Genomic DNA, 26,503 nt, shown 5'->3' on the forward strand with positions numbered 1-26,503 from the left:
TGCTCATTGTGGAATATGTGCTGAGTTGCATGTGACTTGTACTCAAGCTAGTTGCCATTTCTTAAATATAAATTAGGCAGAAAGAGAAGTTCCACAGATAGAGCTTTGAGTTAAAGCATATCTATTCTTGAAGATGCTGGGGATTGAACCCAGGACCTCATACATGCAAAGCAAATGCTCTACCACTGAGCCACTAGCTCCTTGTGAAAGTTATTCTGAGTTACATGTGCCTTGTACTCAAGCTAGTTGCCATTTCTTAAATATAAATTAGGCAGGTTGAGATGTGCCACAGATGAAGCTTTGAGTTAAAGGATAACTATCCGTGAAGATGCTGGGGATCGAACCCAGGATTTGCATGTATGAGGATCTCATACATGCAAAGCAGATGCTCTACCACTGAGCCACTTGCTCATTGCTGAAAATGTGCTGAGTTGCATGTGCCTTGTACTCAAGCTAGTTGCCATTTCTTAAATATAAATTAGGCAGATAGAGAAGTTCCACAGATACAGCTTTGAGTTAAAGCATATCTATTCTTGAAGATGCTGGGGATTGAACCCAGGACCTTATACATGCAAAGCAAATGCTCTATCACTGAGCCACTAGCTCCTTGTGAAAGTTATTCTGAGTTACATGTTCCTTGTACTCAAGCTAGTTGCCATTTCTTAAATATAAATTAGGCAGGTTGAGATGTGCCATAGATGAAGCTTTGAGTTAAAGGATAACTATCCGTGAAGATGCTGGGGATCGAACCCAGGATTTGCATGTATGAGGATCTCAAACATACAAAGCAGATGCTCTACCATTGAGCCACTTGCTCATTGCAGAATATGTGCTGAGTTGCATGTGCCTTGTACTCAAGCTAGTTGCCATTTCTTAAATATAAATTAGGCAGATAGAGAAGTGCCACAGATAGAGTTTTGAGTTAAAGGATAACTCTCCTTGGAGATGCTTGGGATCGAACCCCGGATCTCATACATGCAAAGCAGATGCTCTACCACTGAGTCACTTCTCCTGTGATGTTTGTGCAGAGTTACATGTGCCTTGTTCTCAAGCTAGTTGTCATTACTTAAATATAAATTAGGCAGAATGAGAAGTGCCACAGATACAACTTTGAGTTAAATGATACCTATTCTTGAAGATGCTGGGGATTGAACCCATGACCTCATACTTTCAAAGCATATGCTCTACCACTGAGCCACTTGCTCATTGCAGAATGTGTGCTGAGTTGCATGTGCCTTGTACTCAAGCTAGTTGCCATTTCTTAAATATAAATTTGGCAGATAGAGAAGTGCCACAGATAGAGCTTTGAGTTAAAGGATATCTATTCTTGAAGATGCTGGGGATTGAACCCAGGACCTCATACATGCAAAGCAAATGTTCTACCACTGAGCCACTTGCTCCTTGTGAAAGTTGCACTGAGTTACACGTGCCTTGTACTCAAGCTAGTTGCCATTTTTTAAATATAAATTAGGCAGGTTGAGATGTGCCACAGATGAAGCTTTGAGTTAAAGGATAACTATCTGCGAAGAGGCTGGGGATCGAACCCAGGATTTGCATGTATGAGGATCTCATACATGCAAAGCAGATGCTCTACCACTAAGCCACTTGCTCATTGCAGATTATGTGCTGAGTTGCATGTGCCTTGTACTCAAGCTAGTTGCCATTTCTTAAATATAAATTAGGCAGATAGAGAAGTTCCACAGATACAGCTTTGAGTTAAAGGATAACTCTCCTTGAAGAAGTTGGGGATCGAACCCCGGATCTCATACATGCAAAGCAAATGCTCTACCACTGAGCCACTTTCTCCTTGTGAAAGTTATTCTGTGTTACACGTGCCTTGTACTAAAGCTTGTTGCTATTTCTTAAATATAAATTAGGCAGTTTGAGATGTGCCACAGATGAAGCTTTGAGTTAAAGGATAACTATCCGTGAAGATGCTGGGGATCGAACCCAGGATTTGCATGTATGAGGATCTCATACATGCAAAGCAGATGCTCTACCACTGAGCCACTTGCTCATTGTGGAAAATGTGCTGAGTTGCATGTGCCTCCTACTCAAGCTAGTTGCCATTTCTTAAATATAAATTAGGCAGATAGAGAAGTTCCACAGATACAGCTTTGAGTTAAGGTATTTCTATTCTTGAAGATGCTGGGGATTGAACCCAGGACCTTATACATGCAAAGCAAATGCTCTATCACTGAGCCACTAGCTCCTTGTGAAAGTTATTCTGAGTTACATGTGCCTTGTACTCAAGCTAGTTGCCATTTCTTAAATATAAATTAGGCAGGTTGAGATGTGCCACAGATGAAGCTTTGAGTTAAAGGATAACTATCCGTGAAGATGCTGGGGATCAAACCCAGGATTTGCATGTATGAGGATCTCATACATGCAAAGCAGATGCTCTACCACTGAGCCACTTGCTCATTGCGGAATATGTGTTGAGTTGCATGTGCCTTGTACTCAAGCTAGTTGCCATTTCTTAAATATAAATTAGGCAGATAGAGAAGTGCCACAGATAGAGCTTTGAGTTAAAGGATATCTATTCTTGAAGATGCTGGGGATTGAACCCATGACCTCATACATTCAAAGCATATGCTCTACCACTGAGCCACTTGCTCATTGCAGAATATGTGCTGAGTTGCATGTGCCTTGTACTCAAGCTAGTTGCCATTTCTTAAATATAAATTAGGCAGATAGAGAAGTTCCACAGATAGAGCTTTGAGTTAAAGGATATCTATTCTTGAAGATGCTGGGGATTGAACCCAGGACCTCATACATGCAAAGCAAAAGCTCTACCACTGAGTCACTTCTCCTGTCATGTTTGTGCAGAGTTACATGTGCCTTGTACTCAAGCTAGTTGACATTACTTAAATATAAATTAGGCAGAATGAGAAGTGACACAGATACAGCTTTGAATTAAATGATATCTATTCTTGAAGATGCTGGGGATGCTCTACCACTGAGCCACTTGCTCATTGTGGAATATGTGCTGAGTTGCATGTGCCTCGTACTCAAGCTACTTGCCATTTCTTAAATATAAAGTATATTTAATTATTATATTTAATTTAATTATTATTGAACAAAGGACCTCATACATGCAAAGCAAATGCTCTACCACTGAGCCACTAGCTCCTTATGAAAGTTATTCTGAGTTACATGTGCCTTGTACTCAAGCTAGTTGCCATTTCTTAAATATAAATTATGCAGATGAAGCTTTGAGTTAAAGGATAACTATCCGTGAAGATGCTGGGGATCGAACCCAGGATTTGCATGTATGAGGATCTCATACATGCAAAGCCGATGCTCTACCACTAAGCCACTTGCTCATTGCAGAATATGTGGTGAGTTGCATGTGCCTTGTACTCAAGCTAGTTGCCATTTCTTAAATATAAATTAGGCAGGTAGAGAAGTGCCACAGATAGAGCTTTGAGTTAAAGGATAACTCTCCTTGAAGAAGCTGGGGATCGAACCCCGGATCTCATACATGCAAAGCAGATGCTCTACCACTGAGTCACTTCTCCTGTGATGTTTGTGCAGAGTTACATGTGCCTTGTACTCAAGCTAGTTGCCATTTCTTAAATATAAAATAGGCAGATAGAGAAGTTCCACAGATAGAGTTTTGGGTTAAAGGATATCTATTCTTGAAGATGCTAGGGATTGAACCCAGGACCTCATACATGCAAAGCAAATGCTCTACCACTGAGCCACTAGCTCCTTGTGAAAGTTATTCTGAGTTACATGTGCCTTGTACTCAAGCTAGTTGCCATTTCTTAAATATAAATTAGGCAGGTTGAGATGTGCCATAGATGAAGCTTTGAGTTAAAGGATAACTATCCGTGAAGATGCTGGGGATCGAACCCAGGATTTGCATGTATGAGGATCTCAAACATACAAAGCAGATGCTCTACCATTGAGCCACTTGCTCATTGCGGAATATGTGCTGAGTTGCATGTGCCTTGTACTCAAGCTAGTTGCCATTTCTTAAATATAAATTAGGCAGGTTGAGAAGTGCCACAGATAGAGCTTTGAGTTAAAGGTTAACTCTCCTTGAAGAAGCTGGGGATCGAACCCCGGATCTCATACATGCAAAGTAGATGCTCTACCACTGAGTCACTTCTCCTGTGATGTTTGTGCAGAGTTACATGTGCCTTGTACTCAAGCTAGTTGTCATTACTTAAATAAAAATTAGGCAGAATGAGAAGTGCCACAGATACAACTTTGAGTTAAATGATATCTATTCTTGAAGATGCTGGGGATTGAACCCATGACCTCATACATTCAAAGCATATGCTCTACCACTGAGCCACTTGCTCATTGCGGAAAATGTGCTGAGTTGCATGTGCCTTGTACTCAAGCTAGTTGCCATTTCTTAAATATAAATTAGGCAGATAGAGAAGTTCCACAGATACAGCTTTGAGTTAAAGCATATCTATTCTTGAAGATGCTGGGGATTGAACCCAGGACCTTATACATGCAAAGCAAATGCTCTATCACTGAGCCACTAGCTCCTTGTGAAAGTTATTCTGAGTTACATGTTCCTTGTACTCAAGCTAGTTGCCATTTCTTAAATATAAATTAGGCAGGTTGAGATGTGCCATAGATAGAGTTTTGAGTTAAAGGATGTCTATTCTTGAAGATGCTGGGGATTGAACCCAGGACCTCATACATGCAAAGCAGATGCTCTACCACTGAGTCACTTCTCCTGTGATGTTTGTGCAGAGTTGCATGTGCCTTGTACTCAAGCTAGTTGCCATTTTTTAAATATAAATTAGGCAGATAGAGAAGTTCCACAGATACAGCTTTGAGTTAAAGGATAACTCTCCTTGAAGAAGTTGGGGATCGAACCCCGGATCTCATACATGCAAAGCAAATGCTCTACCACTGAGCCACTTTCTCCTTGTGAAAGTTATTCTGTGTTACACGTGCCTTGTACTAAAGCTTGTTGCTATTTCTTAAATATAAATTAGGCAGGTTGAGATGTGCCACAGATGAAGCTTTGAGTTAAAGGATAACTATCCGTGAAGATGCTGGTGATCGAACCCAGGATTTGCATGTATGAGGATCTCATACATGCAAAGCAGATGCTCTACCACTGAGCCACTTGCTCATTGCGGAATATGTGCTGAGTTGCATGTGCCTTGTACTCAAGCTAGTTGCCATTTCTTAAATATAAATTAGGCAGATAGAGAAGTGCCACAGATAGAGCTTTGAGTTAAAGGATAACTCTCCTTGAAGAAGCTGGGGATCGAACCCCTGATCTCATACATGCAAAGCAGATGCTCTACCACTGAGTCACTTCTCCTGTGATGTTTGTGCAGAGTTGCATGTGCCTTGTACTCAAGCTAGTTGCCATTTTTTAAATATAAATTAGGCAGATAGAGAAGTGCCACAGATACAGCTTTGAGGTAAATGATATCTATTCTTGAAGATGCTGGGGATTGAATCCATGACCTCATACATGCAAAGCAGATGCTCTACCACTGAGTCACTTCTCTTGTAATTTTTGTGCAGAGTTACATGTGCCTTGTACTCAAGCTAGTTGTCATTACTTAAATATAAATTAGGCAGAATGAGAAGTGCCACAGATACAGCTTTGAGTTACATGATATCTATTCTTGAAGATGCTGGCTATTGAACCCATGACCTCATACATTCAAAGCATATGCTCTACCACTAAGCCACTTGCTCATTGCAGAATATGTGGTGAGTTGCATGTGCCTTGTACTCAAGCTAGTTGCCATTTCTTAAATATAAATTAGGCAGATAGAGAAGTGCCACAGATAGAGCTTTGAGTTAAAGGATAACTCTCCTTGAAGAAGCTGGGGATCGAACCCCGGATCTCATACATGCAAAGCAGATGCTCTACCACTGAGTCACTTCTCCTGTGATGTTTGTACAGAGTTACATGTGCCTTGTACTCAAGCTAGTTGTCATTACTTAAATATAAATTAGGCAGTTAGAGAAGTTCCACAGATAGAGCTTTGGGTTAAAGGATATCTATTCTTGAAGATGCTGGGGATTGAACCCAGGACCTCATACATGAAAAGCAAATGCTCTACCACTGAGCCACTTGCTCATTGCGGAAAATGTTCTGAGTTGCATGTGCCTTGTACTCAAGCTAGTTGCCATTTCTTAAATATAAGTTAGGCAGATAGAGAAGTTACACAGATAGAGCTTTGAGTTAAAGGATATCTATTCTTGAAGATGCTGGGGATTGAACCCAGGACCTCATACATGCAAAGCAAATGCTCTACCACTGAGCCACTTGCTCATTGCGGAATATGTGCTGAGTTGCATGTGCCTTGTACTCAAGCTAGTTGCCATTTCTTAAATATAAATTAGGCAGATAGAGAAGTGCCACAGATAGAGCTTTGAGTTAAAGGATATCTATTCCTGAAGATGCTGGGGATTGAACCCAGGACCTCATACATGCAAAGCAAATGCTCTACCACTGAGCCACTTGCTCCTTGTGAAAGTTGCACTGAGTTACACGTGCCTTGTACTCAAGCTAGTTGCCATTTTTTAAATATAAATTAGGCAGGTTGAGATGTGCCACAGATGAAGCTTTGAGTTAAAGGATAACTATCCGCGAAGATGCTGGGGGTCGAACCCAGGATTTGCATGTATGAGGATCTCATACATGCAAAGCAGATGCTCTACCACTAAGCCACTTGCTCATTGCAGAATATGTGCTGACTTGCATGTGCCTTGTACTCAAGCTAGTTGCCATTTCTTAAATATAAATTAGGCAGGTTGAGATGTGCCACAGATGAAGCTTTGAGTTAAAGGATAACTATCCTTGAAGATTCTTGGGATTGAAACCAAGACCTAATACATGCAAAGCATATTTTCTACCACTGAGCCACTTGCTCCTTGTGAAAGTTGTGCTGAGTTACATGTGTCTTGTACTCAAGCTAGTTGCCATTTCTTAAATATAAATTAGGCAGATTGTGATGTGCCACAGACAAAGCTTTGAGTTAAAGGATAACTCTCCTTGGAGATGCTTGGGATCGAACCCCGGATCTCATACATGCAAAGCAGATGCTCTACCACTGAGTCACTTCTCCTGTGATGTTTGTGCAGAGTTACATGTGCCTTGTACTCAAGCTAGTTGTCATTACTTAAATATTAATTAGGCAGAATGAGAAGTGCCACAGATACAGTTTTGAGTTAAATTATATCTATTCTTGAAGATGCTGGGGATTGAACCCAGGACCTCATACATTCAAAGCATATGCTCTATCACTGAGCCACTTGCTCATTGTGGAATATGTGCTGAGTTGCATGTGCCTTGGACTCAAGATAGTTGCCATTTCTTAAATATTAATTAGGCAGATAGAGAAGTGCCACAGATAGAGCTTTGAGTTAAAGGACTCTCCTTGAAGAAGCTGGGGATCGAACCCCTGATCTCATACATGCAAAGCAGATGCTCTACCACTGAGTCACTTCTCCTGTGATGTTTGTGCAGAGTTGCATGTGCCTTGTACTCAAGCTAGTTGCCATTTCTTAAATATAAATTAGGCAGATAGAGAAGTGCCACAGATACAGCTTTGAGTTAAATGATATCTATTCTTGAAGATGCTGGGGATTGAATCCATGACTCATACATGCAAAGAAGATGCTCTACCACTGAGTCACTTCTCCTGTGATGTTTGTACAGAGTTACATGTGCCTTGTACTCAAGCTAGTTGTCATTACTTAAATATAAATTAGGCAGATAGAGAAGTTCCACAGATAGAGCTTTGGGTTAAAGGATATCTATTCTTGAAGATGCTGGGGATTGAACCCAGGATTTGCATGTATGAGGATCTCATACATGCAAAGCAGATGCTCTACCACTGAGCCACTAGCTCCTTGTGGAAGTTATTCTGAGTCACATGTTCCTTGTACTCAAGCTAGTTGCCATTTCTTAAATATAAATTAGGCAGGTTGAGATGTGCCATAGATGAAGCTTTGAGTTAAAGGATAACTATCCGTGAAGATGCTGGGGATCGAACCCAGGATTTGCATGTATGAGGATCTCATACATGCAAAGCAGATGCTCTACCACTAAGCCACTTGCTCATTGCGGAATATATGCTGAGTTGCATGTGCCTTGTACTCAAGCTAGTTGCCATTTCTTAAATATAAATTAGGCAGGTAGAGAAGTGCCACAGATAGAGCTTTGAGTTAAAGGATAACTCTCCTTGAAGAAGCTGGGGATCGAACCCCGGATCTCATACATGCAAAGCAGATGCTCTACCACTGAGTCACTTCTCCTGTGATGTTTGTGCAGAGTTACATGTGCCTTGTACTCAAGCTAGTTGTCATTACTTAAATATTAATTAGGCAGAATGAGAAGTGCCACAGATACAGTTTTGAGTTAAATTATATCTATTCTTGAAGATGCTGGGGATTGAACCCAGGACCTCATACATTCAAAGCATATGCTCTATCACTGAGCCACTTGCTCATTGTGGAATATGTGCTGAGTTGCATGTGCCTTGGACTCAAGATAGTTGCCATTTCTTAAATATTAATTAGGCAGATAGAGAAGTGCCACAGATAGAGCTTTGAGTTAAAGGACTCTCCTTGAAGAAGCTGGGGATCGAACCCCTGATCTCATACATGCAAAGCAGATGCTCTACCACTGAGTCACTTCTCCTGTGATGTTTGTGCAGAGTTGCATGTGCCTTGTACTCAAGCTAGTTGCCATTTCTTAAATATAAATTAGGCAGATAGAGAAGTGCCACAGATACAGCTTTGAGTTAAATGATATCTATTCTTGAAGATGCTGGGGATTGAATCCATGACTCATACATGCAAAGAAGATGCTCTACCACTGAGTCACTTCTCCTGTGATGTTTGTACAGAGTTACATGTGCCTTGTACTCAAGCTAGTTGTCATTACTTAAATATAAATTAGGCAGATAGAGAAGTTCCACAGATAGAGCTTTGGGTTAAAGGATATCTATTCTTGAAGATGCTGGGGATTGAACCCAGGATTTGCATGTATGAGGATCTCATACATGCAAAGCAGATGCTCTACCACTGAGCCACTAGCTCCTTGTGGAAGTTATTCTGAGTCACATGTTCCTTGTACTCAAGCTAGTTGCCATTTCTTAAATATAAATTAGGCAGGTTGAGATGTGCCATAGATGAAGCTTTGAGTTAAAGGATAACTATCCGTGAAGATGCTGGGGATCGAACCCAGAATTTGCATGTATGAGGATCTCATACATGCAAAGCAGATGCTCTACCACTAAGCCACTTGCTCATTGCGGAATATATGCTGAGTTGCATGTGCCTTGTACTCAAGCTAGTTGCCATTTCTTAAATATAAATTAGGCAGGTAGAGAAGTGCCACAGATAGAGCTTTGAGTTAAAGGATAACTCTCCTTGAAGAAGCTGGGGATCGAACCCCGGATCTCATACATGCAAAGCAGATGCTCTACCACTGAGTCACTTCTCCTGTGATGTTTGTGCAGAGTTACATGTGCCTTGTACTCAAGCTAGTTGTCATTACTTAAATATTAATTAGGCAGAATGAGAAGTGCCACAGATACAGTTTTGAGTTAAATTATATCTATTCTTGAAGATGCTGGGGATTGAACCCAGGACCTCATACATTCAAAGCATATGCTCTATCACTGAGCCACTTGCTCATTGTGGAATATGTGCTGAGTTGCATGTGCCTTGGACTCAAGATAGTTGCCATTTCTTAAATATTAATTAGGCAGATAGAGAAGTGCCACAGATAGAGCTTTGAGTTAAAGGACTCTCCTTGAAGAAGCTGGGGATCGAACCCCTGATCTCATACATGCAAAGCAGATGCTCTACCACTGAGTCACTTCTCCTGTGATGTTTGTGCAGAGTTGCATGTGCCTTGTACTCAAGCTAGTTGCCATTTCTTAAATATAAATTAGGCAGATAGAGAAGTGCCACAGATACAGCTTTGAGTTAAATGATATCTATTCTTGAAGATGCTGGGGATTGAATCCATGACTCATACATGCAAAGAAGATGCTCTACCACTGAGTCACTTCTCCTGTGATGTTTGTACAGAGTTACATGTGCCTTGTACTCAAGCTAGTTGTCATTACTTAAATATAAATTAGGCAGATAGAGAAGTTCCACAGATAGAGCTTTGGGTTAAAGGATATCTATTCTTGAAGATGCTGGGGATTGAACCCAGGATTTGCATGTATGAGGATCTCATACATGCAAAGCAGATGCTCTACCACTGAGCCACTAGCTCCTTGTGGAAGTTATTCTGAGTCACATGTTCCTTGTACTCAAGCTAGTTGCCATTTCTTAAATATAAATTAGGCAGGTTGAGATGTGCCATAGATGAAGCTTTGAGTTAAAGGATAACTATCCGTGAAGATGCTGGGGATCGAACCCAGGATTTGCATGTATGAGGATCTCATACATGCAAAGCAGATGCTCTACCACTAAGCCACTTGCTCATTGCGGAATATATGCTGAGTTGCATGTGCCTTGTACTCAAGCTAGTTGCCATTTCTTAAATATAAATTAGGCAGGTAGAGAAGTGCCACAGATAGAGCTTTGAGTTAAAGGATAACTCTCCTTGAAGAAGCTGGGGATCGAACCCCGGATCTCATACATGCAAAGCAGATGCTCTACCACTGAGTCACTTCTCCTGTGATGTTTGTGCAGAGTTACATGTGCCTTGTACTCAAGCTAGTTGTCATTACTTAAATATTAATTAGGCAGAATGAGAAGTGCCACAGATACAGTTTTGAGTTAAATTATATCTATTCTTGAAGATGCTGGGGATTGAACCCAGGACCTCATACATTCAAAGCATATGCTCTATCACTGAGCCACTTGCTCATTGTGGAATATGTGCTGAGTTGCATGTGCCTTGGACTCAAGATAGTTGCCATTTCTTAAATATTAATTAGGCAGATAGAGAAGTGCCACAGATAGAGCTTTGAGTTAAAGGACTCTCCTTGAAGAAGCTGGGGATCGAACCCCTGATCTCATACATGCAAAGCAGATGCTCTACCACTGAGTCACTTCTCCTGTGATGTTTGTGCAGAGTTGCATGTGCCTTGTACTCAAGCTAGTTGCCATTTCTTAAATATAAATTAGGCAGGTTGAGATGTGCCATAGATGAAGCTTTGAGTTAAAGGATAACTATCCGTGAAGATGCTGGGGATCGAACCCAGGATTTGCATGTATGAGGATCTCAAACATACAAAGCAGATGCTCTACCATTGAGCCACTTGCTCATTGCGGAATATGTGCTGAGTTGCATGTGCCTTGTACTCAAGCTAGTTGCCATTTCTTTAATATAAATTAGGCAGATAGAGAAGTTCCACAGATACAGCTTTGAGTTAAAGCATATCTATTCTTGAAGATGCTGGGGATTGAACCCAGGACCTCATACATGCAAAGCAAATGCTCTACCACTGAGCCACTAGCTCTGTGTGAAAGTTATTCTGAGTTACATGTGCCTAGTACTCAAGCTAGTTGCCATTTTTTAAATATAAATTAGGCAGGTTGAGATGTGCCACAGATGAAGCTTTGAGTTAAAGGATAACTATCCGCAAAGATGCTGGGGATCGAACCCAGGATTTGCATGTATGAGGATCTCATACATGCAAAGCAGATGCTCTACCACTAAGCCACTTGCTCATTGCGGAATATATGCTGAGTTGCATGTGCCTTGTACTCAAGCTAGTTGCCATTTCTTAAATATAAATTAGGTAGGTAGAGAAGTGCCACAGATAGAGCTTTGAGTTAAAGGATAACTCTCCTTGAAGAAGCTGGGGATCGAACCCCGGATCTCATACATGCAAAGCAGATGCATTAGGCAGATAAATTAGGCAGCAAATTATACATGCAAAGCAGATGCATTAGGCAGATAAATTAGGCAGATAGAGAAGTTCCACAGATAGAGCTTTTGGGTTAAAGGATATCTTTTCTTGAAGATGCTGGGGATTGAACCCAGGACCTCATACATGCAAAGCAAATGCTCTACCACTGAGCCACTAGCTCCTTGTGAAAGTTATTCTGAGTTACATGTTCCTTGTACTCAAGCTAGTTGCCATTTCTTAAATATAAATTAGGCAGGTTGAGATGTGCCATAGATGAAGCTTTGAGTTAAAGGATAACTATCCATGAAGACGCTGGGGATCGAACCCAGGATTTGCATGTATGAGGATCTCAAACATACAAAGCAGATGCTCTACCATTGAGCCACTTGCTCATTGCGGAATATGTGCTGAGTTGCATGTGCCTTGTACTCAAGCTAGTTGCCATTTCTTAAATATAAATTAGGCAGGTACAGAAGTGCCACAGATAGAGCTTTGAGTTAAAGGATAACTCTCCTTGAAGAAGCTGGGGATCGAACCCCGGATCTCATACATGCAAAGCAGATGCATTAGGCAGAAAAATTAGGCAGCAAATTATACATGCAAAGCAGATGCATTAGGCAGATAAATTAGGCAGATAGAGAAGTTCCACAGATAGAGCTTTGGGTTAAAGGATATCTATTCTTGAAGATGCTGGGGATTGAACCCAGGACCTCATACATGCAAAGCAAATGCTCTACCACTGAGCCACTAGCTCCTTGTGAAAGTTATTCTGAGTTACATGTTCCTTGTACTCAAGCTAGTTGCCATTTCTTAAATATAAATTAGGCAGGTTGAGATGTGCCATAGATGAAGCTTTGAGATAAAGGATAACTATCCGTTAAGATGCTGGGGATCGAACCCAGGATTTGCATGTATGAGGATCTCAAACATACAAAGCAGATTCTCTAGCATTGAGCCACTTGCTCATTGCGGAATATGTGCTGAGTTGCATGTGCCTTGTACTCAAGCTAGTTGCCATTTCTTAAATATAAATTAGGCAGGTTGAGAAGTGCCACAGATAGAGCTTTGAGTTAAAGGATATCTATTCTTGAAGATGCTGGGGATTGAACCCAGGACCTCATACATGCAAAGCAAAAGCTCTACCACTGAGCCACTTGCTCCTTGTGAAAGTTTCACTGAGGTACAGGATTTGCATGTATGAGGATCTCATACATGCAAAGCAGATGCTCTACCACTGAGCCACTTGCTCATTGCGGAATATGTGTTGAGTTGCATGTGCCTTGTACTCAAGCTAGTTGCCATTTCTTAAATATAAATTAGGCAGGTTGAGAAGTGCCACAGATAGAGCTTTGAGTTAAAGGATAACTCTCCTTGAAGAAGCTGGGGATTGAACCCCGGATCTCATACATGCAAAGCAGATGCTCTACCACTGAGTCACTTCTCCTGTGGTGTTTGTGAAGAGTTACATGTGCCTTGTACTCAAGCTAGTTGTCATTACTTAAATATAAATTAGGCAGAATGAGAAGTGCCACAGATACAACTTTGAGTTAAATGATATCTATTCTTGAAGATGCTGGGGATTGAACCCATGACCTCATACATTAAAAGCATATGCTCTACCACTAAGCCACTTGCTCATTGCAGAATATGTGGTGAGTTGCATGTGCCTTGTACTCAAGCTAGTTGCCATTTCTTAAATATAAATTATGCAGGTTGAGATGTGCCACATATTAAGCTTTGAGTTAAAGGATAACTATCCGCGAAGATGCTGGGGATCGAACCCAGGATTTGCATGTATGATGATCTCATACATGCAAATCCGATGCTCTACCACTAAGCCACTTGCTCATTGCAGAATATGTGGTGAGTTGCATGTGCCTTGTACTCAAGCTAGTTGCCATTTCTTAAATATAAATTAGGCAGATAGAGAAGTGCCACAGATAGAGCTTTGAGTTAAAGGATAACTCTCCTTGAAGAAGCTGGGGATCGAACCCCGGATCTCATACATGCAAAGCAGATGCTCTACCACTGAATCACTTCTCCTGTGATGTTTGTGCAGAGTTACATGTGCCTTGTACTCAAGCTAGTTGCCATTTCTTAAATATAAAGTAGGCAGATAGAGAAGTTCCACAGATAGAGTTTTGGGTTAAAGGATATCTATTCTTGAAGATGCTAGGGATTGAACCCAGGACCTCATACATGCAAAGCAAATGCTCTACCACTGAGCCACTAGCTCCTTGTGAAAGTTATTCTGAGTTACATGTTCCTTGTACTCAAGCTAGTTGCCATTTCTTAAATATAAATTAGGCAGGTTGAGATGTGCCATAGATGAAGCTTTGAGTTAAAGGATAACTATCCGTGAAGATGCTGGGGATCGAACCCAGGATTTGCATGTATGAGGATCTCAAACATACAAAGCAGATGCTCTACCATTGAGCCACTTGCTCATTGCGGAAAATGTGCTGAGTTGCATGTGCCTTGTACTCAAGCTAGTTGCCATTTCTTAAATATAAATTAGGCAGGTTGAGAAGTTCCACAGATAGAGCTTTGAGTTAAAGGTTAACTCTCCTTGAAGAAGCTGGGGATCGAACCCCGGATCTCATACATGCAAAGCAGATGCTCTACCACTGAGTCACTTCTCCTGTGATGTTTGTGCAGAGTTACATGTGCCTTGTACTCAAGCTAGTTGTCATTACTTAAATAAAAATTAGGCAGAATGAGAAGTGCCACAGATACAACTTTGAGTTAAATGATATCTATTCTTGAAGATGCTGGGGATTGAACCCATGACCTCATACATTCAAAGAATATGCTCTACCACTGAGCCCTTGCTCATTGTGGAATATGTGCTGAGTTGCATGTGACTTGTTCTCAAGCTAGTTGCCATTTCTTAAATATAAATTAGGCAGAAAGAGAAGTTCCACAGATAGAGCTTTGAGTTAAAGCATATCTATTCTTGAAGATGCTGGGGATTGAACCCAGGACCTCATACATGCAAAGCAAATGCTCTACCACTGAGCCACTAGCTCCTTGTGAAAGTTATTCTGAGTTACATGTGCCTTGTACTCAAGCTAGTTGCCATTTCTTAAATATAAATTAGGCAGGTTGAGATGTGCCACAGATGAAGCTTTGAGTTAAAGGATAACTATCCGTGAAGATGCTGGGGATCGAACCCAGGATTTGCATGTATGAGGATCTCATACATGCAAAGCAGATGCTCTACCACTGAGCCACTTGCTCATTGCGGAAAATGTGCTGAGTTGCATGTGCCTTGTACTCAAGCTAGTTGCCATTTCTTAAATATAAATTAGGCAGATAGAGAAGTTCCACAGATACAGCTTTGAGTTAAAGCATATCTATTCTTGAAGATGCTGGGGATTGAACCCAGGACCTTATACATGCAAAGCAAATGCTCTATCACTGAGCCACTAGCTCCTTGTGAAAGTTATTCTGAGTTACATGTTCCTTGTACTCAAGCTAGTTGCCATTTCTTAAATATAAATTAGGCAGGTTGAGATGTGCCATAGATGAAGCTTTGAGTTAAAGGATAACTATCCGTGAAGATGCTGGGGATCGAACCCAGGATTTGCATGTATGAGGATCTCAAACATACAAAGCAGATGCTCTACCATTGAGCCACTTGCTCATTGCAGAATATGTGCTGAGTTGCATGTGCCTTGTACTCAAGCTAGTTGCCATTTCTTAAATATAAATTAGGCAGATAGAGAAGTGCCACAGATAGAGTTTTGAGTTAAAGGATAACTCTCCTTGGAGATGCTTGGGATCGAACCCCGGATCTCATACATGCAAAGCAGATGCTCTACCACTGAGTCACTTCTCCTGTGATGTTTGTGCAGAGTTACATGTGCCTTGTTCTCAAGCTAGTTGTCATTACTTAAATATAAATTAGGCAGAATGAGAAGTGCCACAGATACAACTTTGAGTTAAATGATACCTATTCTTGAAGATGCTGGGGATTGAACCCATGACCTCATACTTTCAAAGCATATGCTCTACCACTGAGCCACTTGCTCATTGCAGAATGTGTGCTGAGTTGCATGTGCCTTGTACTCAAGCTAGTTGCCATTTCTTAAATATAAATTTGGCAGATAGAGAAGTGCCACAGATAGAGCTTTGAGTTAAAGGATATCTATTCTTGAAGATGCTGGGGATTGAACCCAGGACCTCATACATGCAAAGCAAATGTTCTACCACTGAGCCACTTGCTCCTTGTGAAAGTTGCACTGAGTTACACGTGCCTTGTACTCAAGCTAGTTGCCATTTTTTAAATATAAATTAGGCAGGTTGAGATGTGCCACAGATGAAGCTTTGAGTTAAAGGATAACTATCTGCGAAGAGGCTGGGGATCGAACCCAGGATTTGCATGTATGAGGATCTCATACATGCAAAGCAGATGCTCTACCACTAAGCCACTTGCTCATTGCAGATTATGTGCTGAGTTGCATGTGCCTTGTACTCAAGCTAGTTGCCATTTCTTAAATATAAATTAGGCAGATAGAGAAGTTCCACAGATACAGCTTTGAGTTAAAGGATAACTCTCCTTGAAGAAGTTGGGGATCGAACCCCGGATCTCATACATGCAAAGCAAATGCTCTACCACTGAGCCACTTTCTCCTTGTGAAAGTTATTCTGTGTTACACGTGCCTTGTACTAAAGCTTGTTGCTATTTCTTAAATATAAATTAGGCAGTTTGAGATGTGCCACAGATGAAGCTTTGAGTTAAAGGATAACTATCCGTGAAGATGCTGGGGATCGAACCCAGGATTTGCATGTATGAGGATCTCATACATGCAAAGCAGATGCTCTACCACTGAGCCACTTGCTCATTGTGGAAAATGTGCTGAGTTGCATGTGCCTCCTACTCAAGCTAGTTGCCATTTCTTAAATATAAATTAGGCAGATAGAGAAGTTCCACAGATACAGCTTTGAGTTAAGGTATTTCTATTCTTGAAGATGCTGGGGATTGAACCCAGGACCTTATACATGCAAAGCAAATGCTCTATCACTGAGCCACTAGCTCCTTGTGAAAGTTATTCTGAGTTACATGTGCCTTGTACTCAAGCTAGTTGCCATTTCTTAAATATAAATTAGGCAGGTTGAGATGTGCCACAGATGAAGCTTTGAGTTAAAGGATAACTATCCGTGAAGATGCTGGGGATCAAACCCAGGATTTGCATGTATGAGGATCTCATACATGCAAAGCAGATGCTCTACCACTGAGCCACTTGCTCATTGCGGAATATGTGTTGAGTTGCATGTGCCTTGTACTCAAGCTAGTTGCCATTTCTTAAATATAAATTAGGCAGATAGAGAAGTGCCACAGATAGAGCTTTGAGTTAAAGGATATCTATTCTTGAAGATGCTGGGGATTGAACCCATGACCTCATACATTCAAAGCATATGCTCTACCACTGAGCCACTTGCTCATTGCAGAATATGTGCTGAGTTGCATGTGCCTTGTACTCAAGCTAGTTGCCATTTCTTAAATATAAATTAGGCAGATAGAGAAGTTCCACAGATAGAGCTTTGAGTTAAAGGATATCTATTCTTGAAGATGCTGGGGATTGAACCCAGGACCTCATACATGCAAAGCAAAAGCTCTACCACTGAGTCACTTCTCCTGTCATGTTTGTGCAGAGTTACATGTGCCTTGTACTCAAGCTAGTTGACATTACTTAAATATAAATTAGGCAGAATGAGAAGTGACACAGATACAGCTTTGAATTAAATGATATCTATTCTTGAAGATGCTGGGGATGCTCTACCACTGAGCCACTTGCTCATTGTGGAATATGTGCTGAGTTGCATGTGCCTCGTACTCAAGCTACTTGCCATTTCTTAAATATAAAGTATATTTAATTATTATATTTAATTTAATTATTATTGAACAAAGGACCTCATACATGCAAAGCAAATGCTCTACCACTGAGCCACTAGCTCCTTATGAAAGTTATTCTGAGTTACATGTGCCTTGTACTCAAGCTAGTTGCCATTTCTTAAATATAAATTATGCAGATGAAGCTTTGAGTTAAAGGATAACTATCCGTGAAGATGCTGGGGATCGAACCCAGGATTTGCATGTATGAGGATCTCATACATGCAAAGCCGATGCTCTACCACTAAGCCACTTGCTCATTGCAGAATATGTGGTGAGTTGCATGTGCAATGTACTCAAGCTAGTTGCCATTTCTTAAATATAAATTAGGCAGGTAGAGAAGTGCCACAGATAGAGCTTTGAGTTAAAGGATAACTCTCCTTGAAGAAGCTGGGGATCGAACCCCGGATCTCATACATGCAAAGCAGATGCTCTACCACTGAGTCACTTCTCCTGTGATGTTTGTGCAGAGTTACATGTGCCTTGTACTCAAGCTAGTTGCCATTTCTTAAATATAAAATAGGCAGATAGAGAAGTTCCACAGATAGAGTTTTGGGTTAAAGGATATCTATTCTTGAAGATGCTAGGGATTGAACCCAGGACCTCATACATGCAAAGCAAATGCTCTACCACTGAGCCACTAGCTCCTTGTGAAAGTTATTCTGAGTTACATGTGCCTTGTACTCAAGCTAGTTGCCATTTCTTAAATATAAATTAGGCAGGTTGAGATGTGCCATAGATGAAGCTTTGAGTTAAAGGATAACTATCCGTGAAGATGCTGGGGATCGAACCCAGGATTTGCATGTATGAGGATCTCAAACATACAAAGCAGATGCTCTACCATTGAGCCACTTGCTCATTGCGGAATATGTGCTGAGTTGCATGTGCCTTGTACTCAAGCTAGTTGCCATTTCTTAAATATAAATTAGGCAGGTTGAGAAGTGCCACAGATAGAGCTTTGAGTTAAAGGTTAACTCTCCTTGAAGAAGCTGGGGATCGAACCCCGGATCTCATACATGCAAAGTAGATGCTCTACCACTGAGTCACTTCTCCTGTGATGTTTGTGCAGAGTTACATGTGCCTTGTACTCAAGCTAGTTGTCATTACTTAAATAAAAATTAGGCAGAATGAGAAGTGCCACAGATACAACTTTGAGTTAAATGATATCTATTCTTGAAGATGCTGGGGATTGAACCCATGACCTCATACATTCAAAGCATATGCTCTACCACTGAGCCACTTGCTCATTGCGGAAAATGTGCTGAGTTGCATGTGCCTTGTACTCAAGCTAGTTGCCATTTCTTAAATATAAATTAGGCAGATAGAGAAGTTCCACAGATACAGCTTTGAGTTAAAGCATATCTATTCTTGAAGATGCTGGGGATTGAACCCAGGACCTTATACATGCAAAGCAAATGCTCTATCACTGAGCCACTAGCTCCTTGTGAAAGTTATTCTGAGTTACATGTTCCTTGTACTCAAGCTAGTTGCCATTTCTTAAATATAAATTAGGCAGGTTGAGATGTGCCATAGATAGAGTTTTGAGTTAAAGGATGTCTATTCTTGAAGATGCTGGGGATTGAACCCAGGACCTCATACATGCAAAGCAGATGCTCTACCACTGAGTCACTTCTCCTGTGATGTTTGTGCAGAGTTGCATGTGCCTTGTACTCAAGCTAGTTGCCATTTTTTAAATATAAATTAGGCAGATAGAGAAGTTCCACAGATACAGCTTTGAGTTAAAGGATAACTCTCCTTGAAGAAGTTGGGGATCGAACCCCGGATCTCATACATGCAAAGCAAATGCTCTACCACTGAGCCACTTTCTCCTTGTGAAAGTTATTCTGTGTTACACGTGCCTTGTACTAAAGCTTGTTGCTATTTCTTAAATATAAATTAGGCAGGTTGAGATGTGCCACAGATGAAGCTTTGAGTTAAAGGATAACTATCCGTGAAGATGCTGGTGATCGAACCCAGGATTTGCATGTATGAGGATCTCATACATGCAAAGCAGATGCTCTACCACTGAGCCACTTGCTCATTGCGGAATATGTGCTGAGTTGCATGTGCCTTGTACTCAAGCTAGTTGCCATTTCTTAAATATAAATTAGGCAGATAGAGAAGTGCCACAGATAGAGCTTTGAGTTAAAGGATAACTCTCCTTGAAGAAGCTGGGGATCGAACCCCTGATCTCATACATGCAAAGCAGATGCTCTACCACTGAGTCACTTCTCCTGTGATGTTTGTGCAGAGTTGCATGTGCCTTGTACTCAAGCTAGTTGCCATTTTTTAAATATAAATTAGGCAGATAGAGAAGTGCCACAGATACAGCTTTGAGGTAAATGATATCTATTCTTGAAGATGCTGGGGATTGAATCCATGACCTCATACATGCAAAGCAGATGCTCTACCACTGAGTCACTTCTCTTGTAATTTTTGTGCAGAGTTACATGTGCCTTGTACTCAAGCTAGTTGTCATTACTTAAATATAAATTAGGCAGAATGAGAAGTGCCACAGATACAGCTTTGAGTTACATGATATCTATTCTTGAAGATGCTGGCTATTGAACCCATGACCTCATACATTCAAAGCATATGCTCTACCACTAAGCCACTTGCTCATTGCAGAATATGTGGTGAGTTGCATGTGCCTTGTACTCAAGCTAGTTGCCATTTCTTAAATATAAATTAGGCAGATAGAGAAGTGCCACAGATAGAGCTTTGAGTTAAAGGATAACTCTCCTTGAAGAAGCTGGGGATCGAACCCCGGATCTCATACATGCAAAGCAGATGCTCTACCACTGAGTCACTTCTCCTGTGATGTTTGTACAGAGTTACATGTGCCTTGTACTCAAGCTAGTTGTCATTACTTAAATATAAATTAGGCAGTTAGAGAAGTTCCACAGATAGAGCTTTGGGTTAAAGGATATCTATTCTTGAAGATGCTGGGGATTGAACCCAGGACCTCATACATGAAAAGCAAATGCTCTACCACTGAGCCACTTGCTCATTGCGGAAAATGTTCTGAGTTGCATGTGCCTTGTACTCAAGCTAGTTGCCATTTCTTAAATATAAGTTAGGCAGATAGAGAAGTTACACAGATAGAGCTTTGAGTTAAAGGATATCTATTCTTGAAGATGCTGGGGATTGAACCCAGGACCTCATACATGCAAAGCAAATGCTCTACCACTGAGCCACTTGCTCATTGCGGAATATGTGCTGAGTTGCATGTGCCTTGTACTCAAGCTAGTTGCCATTTCTTAAATATAAATTAGGCAGATAGAGAAGTGCCACAGATAGAGCTTTGAGTTAAAGGATATCTATTCCTGAAGATGCTGGGGATTGAACCCAGGACCTCATACATGCAAAGCAAATGCTCTACCACTGAGCCACTTGCTCCTTGTGAAAGTTGCACTGAGTTACACGTGCCTTGTACTCAAGCTAGTTGCCATTTTTTAAATATAAATTAGGCAGGTTGAGATGTGCCACAGATGAAGCTTTGAGTTAAAGGATAACTATCCGCGAAGATGCTGGGGGTCGAACCCAGGATTTGCATGTATGAGGATCTCATACATGCAAAGCAGATGCTCTACCACTAAGCCACTTGCTCATTGCAGAATATGTGCTGACTTGCATGTGCCTTGTACTCAAGCTAGTTGCCATTTCTTAAATATAAATTAGGCAGGTTGAGATGTGCCACAGATGAAGCTTTGAGTTAAAGGATAACTATCCTTGAAGATTCTTGGGATTGAAACCAAGACCTAATACATGCAAAGCATATTTTCTACCACTGAGCCACTTGCTCCTTGTGAAAGTTGTGCTGAGTTACATGTGTCTTGTACTCAAGCTAGTTGCCATTTCTTAAATATAAATTAGGCAGATTGTGATGTGCCACAGACAAAGCTTTGAGTTAAAGGATAACTCTCCTTGGAGATGCTTGGGATCGAACCCCGGATCTCATACATGCAAAGCAGATGCTCTACCACTGAGTCACTTCTCCTGTGATGTTTGTGCAGAGTTACATGTGCCTTGTACTCAAGCTAGTTGTCATTACTTAAATATTAATTAGGCAGAATGAGAAGTGCCACAGATACAGTTTTGAGTTAAATTATATCTATTCTTGAAGATGCTGGGGATTGAACCCAGGACCTCATACATTCAAAGCATATGCTCTATCACTGAGCCACTTGCTCATTGTGGAATATGTGCTGAGTTGCATGTGCCTTGGACTCAAGATAGTTGCCATTTCTTAAATATTAATTAGGCAGATAGAGAAGTGCCACAGATAGAGCTTTGAGTTAAAGGACTCTCCTTGAAGAAGCTGGGGATCGAACCCCTGATCTCATACATGCAAAGCAGATGCTCTACCACTGAGTCACTTCTCCTGTGATGTTTGTGCAGAGTTGCATGTGCCTTGTACTCAAGCTAGTTGCCATTTCTTAAATATAAATTAGGCAGATAGAGAAGTGCCACAGATACAGCTTTGAGTTAAATGATATCTATTCTTGAAGATGCTGGGGATTGAATCCATGACTCATACATGCAAAGAAGATGCTCTACCACTGAGTCACTTCTCCTGTGATGTTTGTACAGAGTTACATGTGCCTTGTACTCAAGCTAGTTGTCATTACTTAAATATAAATTAGGCAGATAGAGAAGTTCCACAGATAGAGCTTTGGGTTAAAGGATATCTATTCTTGAAGATGCTGGGGATTGAACCCAGGATTTGCATGTATGAGGATCTCATACATGCAAAGCAGATGCTCTACCACTGAGCCACTAGCTCCTTGTGGAAGTTATTCTGAGTCACATGTTCCTTGTACTCAAGCTAGTTGCCATTTCTTAAATATAAATTAGGCAGGTTGAGATGTGCCATAGATGAAGCTTTGAGTTAAAGGATAACTATCCGTGAAGATGCTGGGGATCGAACCCAGGATTTGCATGTATGAGGATCTCATACATGCAAAGCAGATGCTCTACCACTAAGCCACTTGCTCATTGCGGAATATATGCTGAGTTGCATGTGCCTTGTACTCAAGCTAGTTGCCATTTCTTAAATATAAATTAGGCAGGTAGAGAAGTGCCACAGATAGAGCTTTGAGTTAAAGGATAACTCTCCTTGAAGAAGCTGGGGATCGAACCCCGGATCTCATACATGCAAAGCAGATGCTCTACCACTGAGTCACTTCTCCTGTGATGTTTGTGCAGAGTTACATGTGCCTTGTACTCAAGCTAGTTGTCATTACTTAAATATTAATTAGGCAGAATGAGAAGTGCCACAGATACAGTTTTGAGTTAAATTATATCTATTCTTGAAGATGCTGGGGATTGAACCCAGGACCTCATACATTCAAAGCATATGCTCTATCACTGAGCCACTTGCTCATTGTGGAATATGTGCTGAGTTGCATGTGCCTTGGACTCAAGATAGTTGCCATTTCTTAAATATTAATTAGGCAGATAGAGAAGTGCCACAGATAGAGCTTTGAGTTAAAGGACTCTCCTTGAAGAAGCTGGGGATCGAACCCCTGATCTCATACATGCAAAGCAGATGCTCTACCACTGAGTCACTTCTCCTGTGATGTTTGTGCAGAGTTGCATGTGCCTTGTACTCAAGCTAGTTGCCATTTCTTAAATATAAATTAGGCAGATAGAGAAGTGCCACAGATACAGCTTTGAGTTAAATGATATCTATTCTTGAAGATGCTGGGGATTGAATCCATGACTCATACATGCAAAGAAGATGCTCTACCACTGAGTCACTTCTCCTGTGATGTTTGTACAGAGTTACATGTGCCTTGTACTCAAGCTAGTTGTCATTACTTAAATATAAATTAGGCAGATAGAGAAGTTCCACAGATAGAGCTTTGGGTTAAAGGATATCTATTCTTGAAGATGCTGGGGATTGAACCCAGGATTTGCATGTATGAGGATCTCATACATGCAAAGCAGATGCTCTACCACTGAGCCACTAGCTCCTTGTGGAAGTTATTCTGAGTCACATGTTCCTTGTACTCAAGCTAGTTGCCATTTCTTAAATATAAATTAGGCAGGTTGAGATGTGCCATAGATGAAGCTTTGAGTTAAAGGATAACTATCCGTGAAGATGCTGGGGATCGAACCCAGGATTTGCATGTATGAGGATCTCATACATGCAAAGCAGATGCTCTACCACTAAGCCACTTGCTCATTGCGGAATATATGCTGAGTTGCATGTGCCTTGTACTCAAGCTAGTTGCCATTTCTTAAATATAAATTAGGCAGGTAGAGAAGTGCCACAGATAGAGCTTTGAGTTAAAGGATAACTCTCCTTGAAGAAGCTGGGGATCGAACCCCGGATCTCATACATGCAAAGCAGATGCTCTACCACTGAGTCACTTCTCCTGTGATGTTTGTGCAGAGTTACATGTGCCTTGTACTCAAGCTAGTTGTCATTACTTAAATATTAATTAGGCAGAATGAGAAGTGCCACAGATACAGTTTTGAGTTAAATTATATCTATTCTTGAAGATGCTGGGGATTGAACCCAGGACCTCATACATTCAAAGCATATGCTCTATCACTGAGCCACTTGCTCATTGTGGAATATGTGCTGAGTTGCATGTGCCTTGGACTCAAGATAGTTGCCATTTCTTAAATATTAATTAGGCAGATAGAGAAGTGCCACAGATAGAGCTTTGAGTTAAAGGACTCTCCTTGAAGAAGCTGGGGATCGAACCCCTGATCTCATACATGCAAAGCAGATGCTCTACCACTGAGTCACTTCTCCTGTGATGTTTGTGCAGAGTTGCATGTGCCTTGTACTCAAGCTAGTTGCCATTTCTTAAATATAAATTAGGCAGATAGAGAAGTGCCACAGATACAGCTTTGAGTTAAATGATATCTATTCTTGAAGATGCTGGGGATTGAATCCATGACTCATACATGCAAAGAAGATGCTCTACCACTGAGTCACTTCTCCTGTGATGTTTGTACAGAGTTACATGTGCCTTGTACTCAAGCTAGTTGTCATTACTTAAATATAAATTAGGCAGATAGAGAAGTTCCACAGATAGAGCTTTGGGTTAAAGGATATCTATTCTTGAAGATGCTGGGGATTGAACCCAGGATTTGCATGTATGAGGATCTCATACATGCAAAGCAGATGCTCTACCACTGAGCCACTAGCTCCTTGTGGAAGTTATTCTGAGTCACATGTTCCTTGTACTCAAGCTAGTTGCCATTTCTTAAATATAAATTAGGCAGGTTGAGATGTGCCATAGATGAAGCTTTGAGTTAAAGGATAACTATCCGTGAAGATGCTGGGGATCGAACCCAGGATTTGCATGTATGAGGATCTCATACATGCAAAGCAGATGCTCTACCACTAAGCCACTTGCTCATTGCGGAATATATGCTGAGTTGCATGTGCCTTGTACTCAAGCTAGTTGCCATTTCTTAAATATAAATTAGGCAGGTAGAGAAGTGCCACAGATAGAGCTTTGAGTTAAAGGATAACTCTCCTTGAAGAAGCTGGGGATCGAACCCCGGATCTCATACATGCAAAGCAGATGCTCTACCACTGAGTCACTTCTCCTGTGATGTTTGTGCAGAGTTACATGTGCCTTGTACTCAAGCTAGTTGTCATTACTTAAATATTAATTAGGCAGAATGAGAAGTGCCACAGATACAGTTTTGAGTTAAATTATATCTATTCTTGAAGATGCTGGGGATTGAACCCAGGACCTCATACATTCAAAGCATATGCTCTATCACTGAGCCACTTGCTCATTGTGGAATATGTGCTGAGTTGCATGTGCCTTGGACTCAAGATAGTTGCCATTTCTTAAATATTAATTAGGCAGATAGAGAAGTGCCACAGATAGAGCTTTGAGTTAAAGGACTCTCCTTGAAGAAGCTGGGGATCGAACCCCTGATCTCATACATGCAAAGCAGATGCTCTACCACTGAGTCACTTCTCCTGTGATGTTTGTGCAGAGTTGCATGTGCCTTGTACTCAAGCTAGTTGCCATTTCTTAAATATAAATTAGGCAGGTTGAGATGTGCCATAGATGAAGCTTTGAGTTAAAGGATAACTATCCGTGAAGATGCTGGGGATCGAACCCAGGATTTGCATGTATGAGGATCTCAAACATACAAAGCAGATGCTCTACCATTGAGCCACTTGCTCATTGCGGAATATGTGCTGAGTTGCATGTGCCTTGTACTCAAGCTAGTTGCCATTTCTTTAATATAAATTAGGCAGATAGAGAAGTTCCACAGATACAGCTTTGAGTTAACCTGATAACCGTCACGAGGACGAGGACGCACTGAAGGTCTCTTTGTTTAAATTAGCTCAAAATTACTATCAGATGTAAGTAATTACCTTGACAAACTATACATCATTAAAAAGATCTAAGACTAAAGTTTAATTTTTTTACCTCTGTTTTATTCTCAAAGTCTTATAGTGACCGTAATGTGTTAATATGTTCCATGAGTTATGAATATGATCTTGGGCGTCGCTACCTTTTGATTGTAATATGCGCGTCATTTGCTCCCATTCATAAAAAAATCCTCCTTGGTCGTCATGAAGACACTCGACAAAACAACTTCCCTCAGGGCTTTTACTTCAAAAGTGTGCAGATGTGGAGAAATATTGATAGATTCTCACACGTTTGAGTCAAATTTCTATACAGAGAAGTATTATTTATTCAATCTTTATCCAAAATCCGCGGATGAATGATTATGAGAGCAGTAGGCTGTGATATGCTGTGTTTTCAATTCATTCTGGCAGCCGGAGGGC

The sequence above is a fragment of the Pseudorasbora parva genome, chromosome 1, assembly GCF_024679245.1.
Source record: "Pseudorasbora parva isolate DD20220531a chromosome 1, ASM2467924v1, whole genome shotgun sequence".
Lineage (NCBI taxonomy): Eukaryota > Metazoa > Chordata > Actinopteri > Cypriniformes > Gobionidae > Pseudorasbora > Pseudorasbora parva.